Genomic DNA, 15,902 nt, shown 5'->3' with positions numbered 1-15,902 from the left:
CTGCAAAAGGCAAGACTTATGCATGCAAGCAACTGACCACTGTCAGAGCCTCCTTCTTTGGAGAGAAAAATGGATATACCTGAAAGTAAAATCCAAGGGGAGCCTGAGGTACTTTATAGCTCTAGCTTATGGAAATTAGCACCCAAAGAACAGCCATCAGGCTCCTGTAAACAGGCCTTGAGAAACAGATGGACTTGCTGTGGGACGCAGGACAAGAGAAGCAGAGCATTACTGCCAGCTATCACGCTAACCCTGGTGAAGGAGAGAAAACAGTCCCTGCTCTTCTCACCACCTGGAATAAGACAGGACTGTTACCATAGTTTGCAGGGAGAGCTCTTCTGGAGTTTAAGTCACCCTGATGCAGCCCTAAAGAACTAGAGCAGTAGTGTTCCATCAGCACTGTTAGGAGCCAGAAGACCTATTCTGGTGGTAGGCTAGTCCAGTTTTTCCTCTTTATTGAAGATCTTTCAAAGATGGACAAGGAGAGAGACAAGAAGTCTGGGTAAAATTGGCCAAAGCAGTGATTTTGCCGGGCAGTGTCCATGTGCTGCACAGGAGTGGGTAAAAATGCAGCAGGATGTGCAGGCAGAAGGGACGATGGGCGCCTTACACTGGTTGCAAGTGAGAAGCACTGGGGTGGCATTGGTCTTTGGTCCCTTTAATTGCATTTGTAATGTGTCATACAGTGATCTTGCAGAAATGAGGCTCTACAAACTGTTTAAAATTGGGGATGATGTAGCTACTGCACAGTAACTTAGTAAAAAAAAAAGTGAAAACCCCGTAAACTTTGCATTTACTGCAAACTCCTGAACTTTAAACATCTATGTACCCGAGAGGAGATTTAATATTTTTTCTCACTTTGATACTGTTATGATGGAATGCTTTACATCATCTGAGCTACTCAAGAGTATGAAATGGGGATGGCCTTTGAGATTGCAGAAAGCGCCACGTGTAAATGAATTCACTGAGTATAGGTTAGTTCTTGTAAGTCCCTATAAAAATATTTCTCTCAGTCAGTCTGTCAGCTGCTATGACAACTGCCTGTGACAGCACAGCAAATGAAAAAATAGTGGTAAGAAATTTTACACTGCTTATTAAGCCTTTTTTAATCTTCATACAAAACCAAGGGAGCAGTGTACTCAAGGAGGAGTTCCCAGTCTCTCAGAGGCACAGACTTTACTGGAGATTGGGCTGCACTTGGTATCTGGGTGAGGGAAAAAGTTGTGGGATGTTATGTTGTTGATTTTCTTTTTTTTTTTTTAATGTTTCTTATAAAAATTATTTTTTTAAAAAACAACATGAAAATTATCAGGTAACTAGTTTTTATTTCTTGTCTCTGTGACGGGAGTCTCCTCAGTTGCACATTGGCAAAAACATCTGAGAATGATTAGACAAAATGTACTTTTAACTCTTCTTCTCACTTCTGTAACAAAGTCACGTTGTTTGGGTCTTCACGAAAGAAACTGTTGCTATATATATTGTGAGAGAAAGAATAGAGTAGAAGAAAAGTATTACAGCTTTGGCCTAGCCCCGTCTATTCTTTGACATGGCCAAAGACCAGAGGGAGTCCACCTCTGGAGCTCCCCAGATGCATCTTTGGACTTCTATGAAGTGTTTCATAATATAGCATTTTATGTTTATACCATAAAGATGTTCCAGGCACAGTTCAATTATACGGATTTCACTAGGCTTTAGGGAATTTCCTTTGGTGTAGTCCTTCCACCTTCATCCCTTTCCACTGGCTCGGTCCAAGGAGGAAGAATTCCTAGAGTAAGGAAAGGGTGAAAAGATAATGTTTCCAGGGACTGCAGTCTCCAGCGACTTACGAATCTGCTGGTTGTAAATTATGGGATGATAAGTAAAAGACTTGGTTTGTGTGTGTTGGGTTAGTTGAGTAAAAGCAGTATTAAGGACATCTTCTATTACCATAAAGCGAGGAGCTATGTGGCTTTGCTTGAAATGTGTTCATTTACGGATGGGTAGTCTGCAAAATGTTCTGACCTAGCAGTTACGAGGGGTGTAGCTCATTCAATTTAGCCACTCACTTTTCAGCAGATCATGCTTTCACTTAGGCTTTTCTGTGTTATCCATCATTGTAGTATCTCCAGACCTTTTCCAAATCAGTAATTAGGCATGTGTTTAGATCTCGTCAGCTGGAAAGCTATCTATATCCTTGAGTGCTCTGAGTAGAGATGGGAATACCCATATGCCTGAATGCTTTTCTAAATGGGGTTAACCATGTGGAATATCACCCATCCTGTACTATTTGCACTATGAAAATTTGTCTTTTCTGCAGTGGGCTATCAGTAATGCTAAGATGAACTGTGTTTATCACACCATCTATGCCCTTTAAACTGGATCCGAGAAACATTTTTCTCCATTCCCACTCCCAGAGTGTCCTTAAAGCTATAGATGTTTAGTTTGTTGGCTGTGTTTGAGGTCAGATATAAATGACAACATTTTCCTTATTTCCTGTAAGCAGTTAATTCCAAAGGAGTCAGGAAAGGAAGAGGCTGCAAGAGGCTGTTTTGATGTGCTTGCGGGAAAGCTGCAATCTGCTGGGAGCAATCCTTACTGCCTTATTCTGAGCTTACAACAGAAAGGCAGAGGGTGTCCAGGGGCTCTGGGTCATTCACTTGACTGTGCAGTAACTGTCGTCCAAGAGGACTTCACGGGGGACCTGTGAGAGACGGACAGTGGGTGCCTGTGTCTCTAGCGTGGCACAAGGCTCGCTGAGATGGATTGCCTACCTGGCATCAGCTTCCTTCTACATCTGCCCTTTAAAGTGGAAACACAAAACACTGGCCAAGTATTTAAAGAGTTTGTTGCAGATTAACTCTTCATTGTTCCTGAGGTCTGGTGCCTGCCTGTGCTGCTGGCAAATGTTTGGTGGTTTACTCCCAAAGGTGTCTATATTGCTATAAATTTTTCATAAAACAACCTCGGGAATGAAAAGCTGCTTTAGCTTCAGGGTTATGATCTCTTTCATGGGGTTGTCGGTTTAGTCATAAATAGAAGCTGTTAAGAAACGACCTACAAAGTCAATTATGCTGTGAAAAAACTGAGTCCTTCTCCAAATGCTTTCTTTGTACCTGGAAGAAGATGTCGTTGCAGTCTATGAAGCAGACTTTCTAATAACAAGGAGGTTTTGTTTTTATTGCTTTCCTCCTGAAAAGTGAAATGCAGGATGCATATATCCAAGTGCAACTGTCAGAATGAGTCCATTCTGGGCTCTGGTCGCTTAAAGATAGGCTCCATTGCTCAGGAGAGAAGCGTGTACCTGAGTAAGTGCTTTGGGTTTGAGCTACTTTCCTAAACTAACTATAAAAGCAGAGAGAAGGCTTGAGTGTTAAACATGCAGTTTTCCAATATCAAGCACCGCTAATAAGTTTTGGAAGTTATCAGAGAGTCATATTAACTTCAAGTGTATGATTTATGTTATGGAAGAAGGTAAGATCCAGACCTCTTTGTAGCTGGTTTTATCCAATGCACCACCATCCTCTGACTTCAGGTTAGAAGGGCTATTTCTTCTCCAACAACTGGTCTGCAGGCAGTTTGGTGTTTAAGCACCTTGTCTTGTCCTTACCTCGCATAATCTTCTGTTCTTCCAAACAAAGAGAGAAAAACACTGTTTATGATACTCCTAAATGTTTAATAGCCCTGATGTCTAATAGCCGGTGCTGTGCTAGGCAAAAAGAGGACAAGGAGCAAAAGCCATAAAGGGGCCTCCTGGAGGCTGCCAGCACCAACAGGCACTTGCTGTATTTCTCTTTTTTTCGGTCTGGACTTCTGATCTTCGTCTTCTTCTCATTTTCAAGAGCAATCCTTTCATCTGCTTGCAGCCTGATCTAATGCACATCCACATCAAACCAACTCTGCTTAGATTCCATTGCACTATCCATTATAAGCCTCTTATCTTTTACCGTAGCCCATCCTTCGCTGTGACCGTTATCCTTCCATAGTCACTAGAAGAGGCTCTGACTTAAATCCTGCTACTGCCAGGGCCAAGCATGGTCCAGGAGATGTCCTGTGGCTGAGACAGGCACTATGATGTGCTTATCACCTCTCAGCACCCCTTTGCCAGTAGTCATTTTAAAGGCAGAAACTCAATAATGCAAATAGGATGGAATGCTTATTGACTATATTTGCATGTTTTAACATGCATTGACTTCCTTTGAATGAAAGTTTTAAATGCTTTGACTTTGAGCCTGTCAGGGTTGCAATATGAAATAAGCCTTAAAGGATGCTCTTGGCTGGAGCTGGCATCTCCCCGGGCAGCAGGCCAGCCAGTTTCGGCTGCTCCAGCTCCGTGGCACCCAGACCTAAGCTGGGGCTGAGCTCTCTGCCTTTTAGTTGTTTCCTGCCTTTATCTGGGCTTCGTTGGCTGGGGGAAATAAATAAAACACCAACAGCAAAAGAGAGACCCTGGCTCCTCCTAAGTACTGCTTCCTTGGCTCTTGCTTCCACATTCCTCTCTCTGTCTCCTACCTGTCGCTGGTAGGTGTCCTCTGGGCGAGGTCCCGTGGAGCACTGACAGCCAGTGTCACCCTACGTCAGGCTGGGCAAGAGGCTGCCTCTGCTCTGCTCCAGAAGGGGTGAGCTAGAAACCCATCTGGGCTTTCTGTTTGCTGTCATCCACTGAGGCGTATTTGCTGTCATATATGTATTGAGGATTGGGCCACAAATGCAAATTTCTGCAGGAAGACAAAATTTTTCAAGGATTGCACCTACAGACATCAAAGTTATTTGTACAGTGCCATAAGGTTCTTGTAGCATTGCCCCAACAGCCCCTTGGAAATTCTGAGCATTAATGACCAGTCAGTTAAGCACAAATTGGAGTAATTTCCTCCAGGAAAGGAGGAGAAATCCTTGTAGAGATAAACCTATATTTCGTAGAATCATGGAATCATAGAATGGTTTGGGTTGGAAGGGACCTTAAAGCCAATCCAGTCCCACCCCCCTGCCATGGGCAGGGACACCTCCCACTGGATCAGGGGCTCCAAGCCCCATCCAGCTTGGCTTTGAACACCTCCAGGGATGGGGCAGCGACCACTGTTCTGGGCAAGCTGTTCCAGGGCCTCCCCACTCTATTGGTAGAAATTCCTCCTTATGTCCAGTCTAAATCTGCCCCTCTCCAGTTTATACCCATTGCCCTTCATCCTATTGCTACAAGCCTTTGTAAACAGTCCCTCCGCAGCCTTTTGTATAGTTAGCACCATTTTCTTAAGTTGTGGGTTGTATTTTATTTTATTTTATTTTATTTTATTTTATTTTATTTTAACTTTTTATTTTATTTAATTTTATTTTATTTTTATTTTTATTATTTTATATTTTATTTTTATTATTTTATTTTTTATTTTTTCTTTTCTTTTTATTATTTTTATTTTAATTTAATTTAATTCTCCTTTCCTTTCTTTTCTCTTCTTTTTTTTCCTTTTCTCTTCTTTTCTCTTCTTTTCTCTTCTTTTTTTTTCCTTTTCTTTTCTGTTCTTTTTTTCCCTTTTCTCTTCTTTTCTCTTCTTTTTTTTTCCTTTTCTCTTCTTTTCTCTTCTTTTCTCTTCTTTTTTTTTTTTTTCTTTTCTCTCCTTTTCTCTCCTCTCCTCTTTTTCCCTTCTCCTTTATCCTCCCCGGCAGTAGCCGTTCTCGTGCCGCGGTGCGGGCTCTGTGTGTGACACGGTGACAGCAGAGGGCAGCAGTCTCCTGGCATTCCAGGCGGGACACACAGAGCTGCGGGAGGACCCGAGAGGTGCCGATTGCACATGGAAAGCCGCCAAGGCGCTCTGCTGCTTATAAATTAGCCAAACCCTTCATTAAGTTTGGGCGGCAGATGTGCGGGTGTTTGTGCTCCTGCCCGCGCTGTTTGAGAGATGCCGTACAGCGGCTTCCACCACCGTAGGATTGAACTGCAGTGTGGAGAAAACAGTGTTTCCAAGCTAAGGCTGACTGCCGGCTCTTTGCTTTTGCTTCTTGACAATTGCATCAATGCCACCAGGTGGGGATAAGATCCTTTTTAGATTTAGATAGGATTTTCCTTCCTGGTGACGGCGTTTGGGTCCTTAGCGGTGTCGGAGCGTGGTGCTGGTGGGCTGCTCTGCTTGGCGTGGTGAGCACCCAGCGAGCTAGTGGTGGGAGAGCCCATCATAGAATCACCAGGTTGGAAAGAACCCACTGGATCGTAGAGTCCAACCGTTCCTAACACTCCCCTAAACCCTGTCCCTCAGCACTTCATCCACCCGTTCCTTAAACACCTCCAGGGAAGGCGACTCCACCCCCTCCCTGGGCAGCTGTTCCAGTGCCCAATGACTCTTGACCTGTGAAGAAGTTTTTTCTGATATCCAGCCTGAACCTCCCCTGGCGCAGCTTGAGGCCATTCCCTCTTGTCCTGTCCCCTGTCACTTGGGAGAAGAGCCCAGCTCCCTCCTCTCCACAACCTCCTTTCAGGTAGTTGTAGAGAGTAATAAGGTCTCCCCTCAGCCTCCTCTTCTCCAGGCTAAACAACCCCAGCTCTCTCAGCCGCTCCTCGTCAGACTTGTTCTCCAGCCCCTCACCAGCTTCGTTGCTCTTCTCTGGACACACTCCAGAGCCTCAACATCAGACTCCAAACGGAGCACCTGAATTCACAGGGTAGTGGTAACATTATGAAGTAGATAAATTAAAGCCAATTGGTGGCTTAAAAGAATAAGATCAATTTCTCTGCGTTTACTTTTCATTCATTACTGAGCTGACTGCCTCAATATAGAATCATAGAATCACCAGGTTGGAAAAGACCTCTTGGATCATCGAATCCAACCATTCCTATCTGCCACTAAACCACGTCTCTGAGACATATGCCTCGAGACAGAGCAGTGCTGCCTTCTTCGTGGATGGAGCGCTGCGAGTGTGGTGATTTTAGCAAGACAGACATACCCGAAGTCCCATCAGCAGCACCGGGCAGTGCTTCCTCCCATCCTGCGGAGCTCAGTGCTGGTCAGTCAAGGGGTAATTTCCCTTCCAGCTGCTGTCGTGCTACTGTAGATGCTCAGACCTCAAAGACCTAGAGTTACTGCCTTGGAGGGTTTAATATTTATATGACAATAACTTGGATTTGGCAGCTTCTAGGGACTGATTATTTCAGATGCTTCTGATAGAGTACAAATAATTTAGACTTAGACGTAAGAAGAATTTAGACTAGACATCAGAAGAAATTTCTTCACCATGAGGGTGGTGAGGCTCTGGCCCAGGTTGCCCAGGGAAATGGTGTCTGCCCCATCCCTGGAGGTGTTCCAGGCCAGGTTGGATGGGCTGTGGACAGCCTGAGCCAGTGGGAGGTCCCTTTGAGGTCCCTTCCAACCCAAACTGTTCTATGATTCTATTTCATTTTTCATATCAGCTGATGGAGATGTTCTTTTCTATGACATTCAGAATTCAATGGCCACCTGGTCAAACAAATTACCCCATCTTCTATCCTCCTGCTATGCTGCAGTTATTACTCAATATTTGTCCAGGCAACATTGGCAGAACCTCCTGGTACCAGGTTCCTTGTAGTGGTGAACATAGGTAGTTATTTTCAGTCTATTGTGTGTATATACGTGTGCATATCTCCTATGTTTAGATCAAGATTACTGTTCTTATAATTGGGGAAACAACGAGGTATCACCAAATAGAGACAGAAGGCTTAGTTTTTATTATTTAAACTTTTTTTTCCCACTTTTTAATATCTTTAATCTCCAGCAGAGAGATATAAACCCATCCTTTTCTCTTTGCTTCTCCTGCTTTTCAAAGAGCCCTTTCAGCCACAGCATCCTCGCTGAGCTCCTTTGCGGGAGTGATTTGCATATGCTTATGTTCTTGCCCCACTTTCCAAGAAACCCTTTGCTTTGTGGATTCTTGCACAGATGTTGCTTTCTGTGTTAATATAACAGAAATGTGAATCGCATAGCAACTTCTCACCAGAATATGGCTCCACACACATGCTGTGAAAGAAATAGTGAGAAGAAACGCAGCCGGCACTTGGGAACAAGCTTTTTAGGCCATTAAATTCTTCTTGAGGTTATAAAGTTTCCATTCTCATTTTCAGAAAATAGCAGATATGTATTTTTAATATCATAAGCAAAATCACTAACCTGCTGTCTCCATCAGCCGTGAGCCCATGCACTTGTTGGCATGCTGTCATGTTGGATCCTGTAATTCCTGCAGAATTTGATAAAGGAAAAATACCCTGGAAGTCCTTGGGGTTTATAAACGAGCATATGTGGTTTGGTGTCTATGTCACACTGACACGTTGGGCAACCAGCGGTGTTAGAAGTTGATGAAACCTGGGGGGGGATATACCACATGGAGCAGGTTGAGTTGGAAATGGCAGCCTGCCACCCGTTAAGCCCTTCTCATGATGCTTGTTAAACCACCATTAGTGAATTTACTGTGCTTTGGCAGATGGAAATAAAAAATGTTTCTTTTAAACGTTTTTCACTCAAGTTTCTTTCTGTGAAGAAAACTCCTGGGAGACTAAGGAAGGACATTGCTATAAAAGCTCAGCTGACCCCACTAGATAGTTTGGAGTCTAAGCACCTGCTGCCATTGAGGGACAGAAGTTCCCCATCGGACTGCTGGCTCATTACCTTTCGTCTATTTAAAACCTTAATTAAAAGGTCCGAACCCCCGTCTTTCCTAGTCTGCTTGTCCTTGCACTCAGTCATGTTGTTTTGAGCAATACTGAAATGCTCTGATGCATCGTGAAGCAGCAGGGGATGGGAAAGCTGAGGGTGGCAGAGCACGACTAGAGCAGACAAAACAGTAATTTGTAATACGAAGAAGTCAACACATATAATGTTCTGCCCTTTGGCAATGCATCCTTTTGTAATTAAATTATCAGGATGAAAAAGGCTATCTTAATTATTTAAGGCTTAGGAAAAAAATAGAGTCAAATGAATAATTGATTTACTATAAAAAGTTATTTTAACTCTTAAGTACTGTGAAATTTTTCAGCAATCAATTATTTATTTTCACTTCTCAGTGATAGGTTTCTGTTAAATTTGAAGCTGTAACCCAAAATTTTTATTCTGTTCTCTTGCAGGTAAGTCTGGATTGGTCTGTTTGAACTGTGCAGCTTGGGAATGTGAGTGAACAAAGTAAGCCTTCTTCAAGTTGTCCCAGCCTGTTAACAAGGTCAGAGTGTTGTCTTTATTTTTGAGCTCTAATACTTTAAACTACAATGAAAATGGAATGCATAACACAATTGCAGATCGATACAGCTATGCAGGCACAATGTGGTCTTTCTAAGTCGGATGTGAATGCCACAAAACAAATACGTGTTACTGAGAATTATTACACAGACTGCTATTTCTCCGGTTCGTTCCTAAACCAAAATTGGTTGGAGATAATATGAAATATTCATATCATTGAAATTCTAAAGGGTAATATAGCTTTTATAATATTTTTTTCATTGATTATTTAAATGGATTCTGTAGTTATGATAGATTCTCAGATATAAAAATTTCAGTGCCTCTTCTTGAAGAGAGCCAAGTTAATAGGTCAGGCACTGAAAAGCTTACTTTGTGAATTGTTCAGAACCAATTTTCTTTTATTAATCACCTGGCAAGAAGATCATGCTATAAGTCAGTAAGATACTGCTACTGGATTGGCATGCTTTGCTTCCTACCTAACCCTTGCTCTGCAACATCTGCTAGCAGTAAGAAACCTCTCAACCTTGCAAGCTTCTCTGCATTGGAATGAGCGGACTCCACCAAGAGGGTATCTTGTTTATTGTCTCATAGTTGAACGTTATTTCCTTTGAATTTTTCTTCCTCTCTTTTCTTCTCCTATTGCTTCCAGGAACAATTAAATTCACCTCTCATCAAATTCTGTTGTTGGCTTTCTTTTGAAGTGTTGTCTGTGTAAATCAAATTGTGGCTTCTTTAGAAGTCCAAACTGTGAAGGATATTGTTGTCCTAATCTCTGCTTCCTATTTGTGTACCAGTACCAAACCCCTTTTTACAATGTCTCTGTATGCCCATGTTGTGGTGTATGTTGGGATCAGTGCTCTGGTAATGCTAATTGTGGGAGAGGTATTGATGATCAGTAATCAGAAAATGGAACACAAGGCACGTTATCCTGCACTCACTTCTGTAGCTTAAAACTGTTCACTTTCTAAATATGGATTTTTTCATATTTCAGCTGGACGCTGTAAAAGCTACTTACTGTCCACAAATTCATCGATTAGTTCTGCACCACTCTAGATTTCATGCATTTGATTATCTTGTTTCAATTACTATTCAGATCAGCCAGCAGATTTTTATATGAATGTTAAGGAACTTCTTATGCTTGGCTTTTTTCCTTTCCTTTCATCTCCACTTCTCTTGACTGATGTTAGGATGTTATTTATCAACTGAGAAAAAGGCCCATATGTTCTTTATGGCTATATCACCACTACCATTTTGAGGATGAAGTAACAAGGGAGTGTTTTCCCATGCTAGCAAGTGCGTCACTTCTGGAACAAAGCTGAGATTTGAGGTGGCAGCAAAATGTGTTACTAGATTCACATATGCTATATTTCCGTCTCCCAGTGACCTACGGTTTTGTAGTAACTGCTGTATTTTTTTTATTTTGAAAGATTACGATGGTTTTGGTCATGCTTGCCTGTCTCTGGACATACTAGACACGATGTTCAGTTTTGGGTCCCTCAGTACGAGAAAGACATTGAGGTGCTGGAGCGTGTCCAGAGAAGGGCAGTGATGCCAGTGAAGAAGGGTCTGGAACACAAGTGGTATGAGGAGCAGCTGAGGAAACTGGGGTTGTTTAGCCTGGAGGAGGCTGAGGAGAGACCTTATTGCTCTCTTATTTCAGGTATAACTACCTGAAAGGAGTTTGTAGTGAGGTGGGTGCCAGTCTCTTCTCCCAAGTAATACATGATAGGACAAGAGGAAATGGCCTCAGCTTGCGCCAGGGGTGGTACAGATTGGATATTGGGAGATACTACTTCACAAAAAAAGGTTGTCAAGCACTGGCAGAGGCTGCCCAGGGAGGTGGTTGAGTCACCATCCCTGGAGATATTTAAAAGACTTGTAGATGTGGCACTTGGGGACATGGTTTAGTGGTGGATTTGGCTGTGTTAGTGTTGCAGTTCAACTTGATGATCTTACAGGTGTTTTCCAATCTAAAAGTTTCTATGCTTCTATGATTCAAAGTTTGACAGTTCTCAAGCCTTTTGATTCCAACTTGCCATTTTTGGCTTTTGAAATCAGTTTGGTGTCCAAAACTGGGTGAGCAGGTTCTTTTCCTCTGCAGCAGCTGCTCAGCCTCTAATGTGTGTGTGTGCTCTGTCCTGATGTGCAATACTTCTTTGCCTTTCCATACACGACGTACTCATCTTGTACCTTAGGTACGCAGCTGTAGTCCCTCTCCACATTCCTTAGATGCCCTCACCAACCTCAGCTTGGGCAGTTCTGCACAAGGAGCAGTCTCTGCACTTAAAACAATTTATTCATTGCCTCCAAGAGCAATAAGCATCATTTTGAATTAGGCACATTGCACGTTATCAGTGGAATAAATATGTTGTAGTGTAACAAGGCTGTGTAGTATTTTTCTTATTTTAAGGAACTTCAGAACTATTAACGGGAAAGAGATTGAATGTGAAAATGTCATCCATCATGTCTCATTGCAATAAAAAGCAGGCTTGTATTTCAGCATTCCGGTTTGAAAAGTATAAATGCCTCCTTCCAGGGTTTTTAGATGTAGAGAGTTAAAAAGTTATTGGGCATGAATATGACTACTGACAAATCAAAAATAAAGCCTTGAAATTAAACATCCAAAGTAGTCTAAGTTATAAGCAGCATTTTGGAAAGACGCTCCCATTTAAAGAAATATAAAAATATAACCTTTTACAGATCCATTGAAGTAAAAATTAATATTCGGGTCATATGGTCCTTCTAGTGGCTGCAGAAACGATGCTGAGGGGTTTAGGAGAGAAGTTAAAAATGAATGCTTTTGAAAATGTTGTCCATACATAATCCTTGTTTACCGCAGTGCATTTCAGAACTCAGCACACATCAGGTGTTTAAAAAAATATACCTGTACTATAAGCCTCACATAACAAGTCATGTTCCTTTGTTGCCCTCAGGCTAATGGTAATATACAAAGTAAAATATTCTACCTTAAATCAAAATGGATCCTAACCCCCAGAAGACTAGATTTGTCAGCTATCTTCAGTAATAACTCTTTTGCGTGGTGTCTATGGAAAACTGCTGATTTAGACCTTGGAAGCAAGGAGCGTTGGGAAGTATGTGTATGTGGGAGTCCTTGATATGAAAGAGAATTGTTATGGGAAGCATCCACTCCAGCTCACCTGGTGGGCTGCGTTCTGAGGATTGATTACAGAATGGCACTGTGAAATATACAGTGACAGCCTTTAGTTCGTGATTTATAGCTTTATGTTGGTGTTGAAATGCTCCTTGTATTGTTTTAGTAGAGGAGTGGAACAAGTTAGAACCTATTGCTCTTGGATAAATGTAGGAAGAGGAGGCTTGTGACTAGACTGGTGATCAGGCAAGTTCTTGGGATACCACCAGTGGAAAAGCAACAGGGAAATTCAGCAGAGAGAAAGGAGGAATAGGATTCCTAATTTTGAGATATTTGCGCTTTTGGTATGAAAAATGACTAAGTGTATTTCTTATGTTTAATATCAGATCATGAACAGACTATGTTTATTTATAGAGAAAATTCTGCTTGTTTGGGGTCTTTGCACTTGTTTGGGGGATTGGAGCGCAGAACTGTAAAACATTCAAAAATACATTTTAAAACATATACTTAAATGTATTTATTTGCGATCCTAGGATTAGTAGAGGAGCCTTTAGCCTTTAAGGGCGCTGGAGGCACCTTCTGTTTCAGTCTTGCCTGCTTGATTAGGCACAGCACAACACAGGACGTTTCGTTTAGAGTCACTTGACCTAAAAGGTATTTATTTTTAATGATTACTTGTGCTCGCTAGGCACTCTTGCCAAAGAAATTGCTAATATGGTTGGCAGGGGAAGGAAATAAAGGTTGTAAGATTAAAAGCATACTTATTTTTTTTAAACCTTGCAGTTCTGGAGCTCGAATGGTGCTCACTAGCACGGATAAAGCAGCAATGGTAGTTTAACTGTATTTCTGTATATTGTGCTTTTTCTTGTGTTGTAGTTGTCTAAATATCCATGGGTTAAGGAAGTGATTGTACTCATGTTCACGTATAAAGACTTCTCTGATTTCAAATGAAATTAAATATGACTTCTATGTTTAATTGATAGAACTGTGTGCTCAGCTTTAACCAGAGAGTCAGAATTTCATGCTTTTCCTATGGTAGATTTGTGTATTTGGCAGACACGGTCCTGAAACCGCCGATACAGTGCAAGATGCTGACGAATGAAGAGCTTTAAATCATCTCTAAGCAGGCTCAGCCATTCTGGTCCTTGAAATGCCAGTCAACTCCCTGAGGCCTTTCTAGGTGAAAAATTATAGTGAGACCACTCTCACGGACATAGCGTGAGCAGTAGTGCAGTGGCGGAAAAGTTTTAGCCTGTAACCATAAGTTGAAATATAAAGCAACCAACTTCGGTATATAAAAAAAAATGAATAAACCTCAGGCTGTTGGTGGTTTTCTACTGCAATTCAGTAGCTGAGAAAGAAGCTTATCCTCCTGAAACAAAACCAGTATGTGGAACCAAATGGTTTACCACCTGAAGCAGAGATGCTTACTGCTTTGGAGTTAAATGGCTTAAATTTATTGCAAAACAGACCATGGAGGAGAAAAGCAGAGCTTTTTTTAGATTGTTTTCTGGGGATTTGTTTTTGTCTTGCACTGTTTTGTGTTATTTCTCTGTGTTCCTTTCCCCTTAACAAAGTTTCCCTTGTGTCAGAAAAAAAGTCCTGATGAAAGAATTCTCCCTGGCTTTCTTGTTTCCATGTCCTGATAATGCTTGCACTGATGATAGAAAGTGGTACATGATCAGGGTGGCTGGATAACCCCTCAAGTTGTGAAGCCCCTGGGAAGTCGAAGTGTCTGAAAATCAGAGCAGGTTTTAAGATTTGTTAAGTAATTTATGTGAAAATTGAAGCTTTTTTATTGGACCCCCATTTCACTATTTCTTCTTCAAACATTTTCTTCCCAGAGGTGGCAGTGGAATGCCCAATAGTCATTTAACTATTGAGGATTATGCAGGCTTTTAAAATAATCTCCTGTTGGTGTACAGATATATTTTAAGTGCCACATCATGAACACAGACACATCTCAGTTCCTGCCAAACTCAACAAATCTATCTTGCTTTAAAACAATTTCCCTGGTCTTTGTGACAACATAAAATTGCAAATACTTGTGGTCTTCCCAAGCACAGCTTTGATTTTATAGAACTTTAGTCTCATTCACAAGGGGACATCAAAGTTTCTGAAGACAAAAGGGCTTAATATACTGGGATAACATATGCTTTGGTCACAGCATCACTTCTAGTCTTCTGAGGAGAATGAAACTGGTACCATTGTGTTTACTGTGCAACTTTCTCTCATGGTGTTAACACTCGATAGGAATGCAAACCCTGCTACACGTCTTGTGATAGTGCTTTCCTTTCTGATGGAGAACATGAACTCTCCCAGTAATGCAACGTCAAGTAGTCTCTGATTTTGTCAGACGCGCTAATCCTGTCAGCTCAGCTTTCTCTTCAAGTAGATTCTTGTATTTCAGATCTCTTTCAGCATCTTTATTTTTCGTCTTTGTTGTCTGAAATTATCACTACTAAAAAAGGTGGGAAATAGCATATGTAAGAAAATATTTTCTGCGCTGCTGTGTGCTGTATGCCAAAGCAATGGCAACATCCATACAACTAACAGATATGCATCTATAATGTTTGAAAACTATCAGATTACTGCCCATCTGCTTTCTAATTCTGTCGTAATGATATTTCCTGTGAAAATGGAAGACACTGAGCATAGTTACACATATCAGTCATGCCACTCAAGCTGTTATGAGTGTCTGGATCACCAACGCTTTCCTCTCAATAAATGTAATATTTTGCTGTTGGGAAAATGTTTGACAGTGAAAATTCAAATACTCTACACCAAGCAAAGTGTAGCGTCACGTGTCTGGGAAGTGTGGCTGTAAGGCAGCCTGTCTATGAAGTCTCAGACGACAGATAAATTCTTCATTTCCAAATAGAGTCATGCATGAAAAACATCAGCTTCTTTTTCCTGCTTTGAACTTGCTCCCAGATGGCTTTAACCCCACATTTCAATCAGTTTAATTTTTTTTTCTTTTCTTAAGCAGAATGGCCTCTGAAAAGAGGATGCATCTGTTCTGTTCCATGGCCAGAAACACTGGAGAAAGAGTGTCTCTATTGCACACTTCCATATTTCAAAGTACACCCAGCACAGCCTGGGACAAGACAAGAAGAGATGAGTCAGCCCTTTGAAAATGCTCTCAGAGAGCGAATGAGCTCAGTGAAATACATTGTTGATGGTTTTCATCCATGAGTGCAGGTTTCAGTGCATATTTCAGGAAATTTTCATTAACTCGGACACAGAGTACTCTCGCAGTGAAATTCTGTGGGTCTAAGTGGGAGTCTTGCCCCTATATGAAAATCAGGGTCAGACATGCACTTCCCTTTGGCACTGCTTCATCCCATTATTTTCAGTTATGCCCTGTGAACCTCTGCCAATTCCCCTTCTTCCTTGATATTTATGCCCTGTAAATATAGATGGACAGTCAACACCTTTTCCTAAATCAAGTTATAAATATTTATTTTTTTTAATCTATCTCTATAAGTCATCTCAAGCTGCCGTGTGGCTGCAACCTTGTCATTCCTGCTGAGGGACAGGATCAGCTGCTCAGCCCGAGACTTGCTTGGAGCAGTTTGACCCTGCCCAGGGTTCTGGTGGTGCAATTACTGTGTGGTGTGGGAGCGCGA

At 41.7% G+C, this 15,902-nt stretch overlaps 1 protein-coding gene across 5 annotated transcripts in view; it reads left to right on the top strand.

Annotated features, from left to right (window-relative positions):
• The window catches only part of KCNIP1 (potassium voltage-gated channel interacting protein 1), a 406,302-nt gene that overhangs the window by 261,132 nt on the left and 129,268 nt on the right, over window positions 1–15,902 (top strand). Inside the window, exon 2 of one of the 5 annotated variants that reach the window (XM_054079819.1) lies at window positions 9,053–9,144. The exons of the other annotated variants lie outside the window; for them this stretch is intronic. The gene's annotated coding sequence lies outside the window, so the exon portion shown is untranslated. The remainder of the gene's footprint in view (window positions 1–9,052; window positions 9,145–15,902) is intronic. 5 annotated transcript variants of the gene reach the window in all.

This window comes from Cuculus canorus, chromosome 14 (assembly GCF_017976375.1).
Source record: "Cuculus canorus isolate bCucCan1 chromosome 14, bCucCan1.pri, whole genome shotgun sequence".
In the NCBI taxonomy this organism is placed as follows: domain Eukaryota; kingdom Metazoa; phylum Chordata; class Aves; order Cuculiformes; family Cuculidae; genus Cuculus; species Cuculus canorus.
This window is presented reverse-complemented; position numbering and strand designations above follow the sequence as displayed.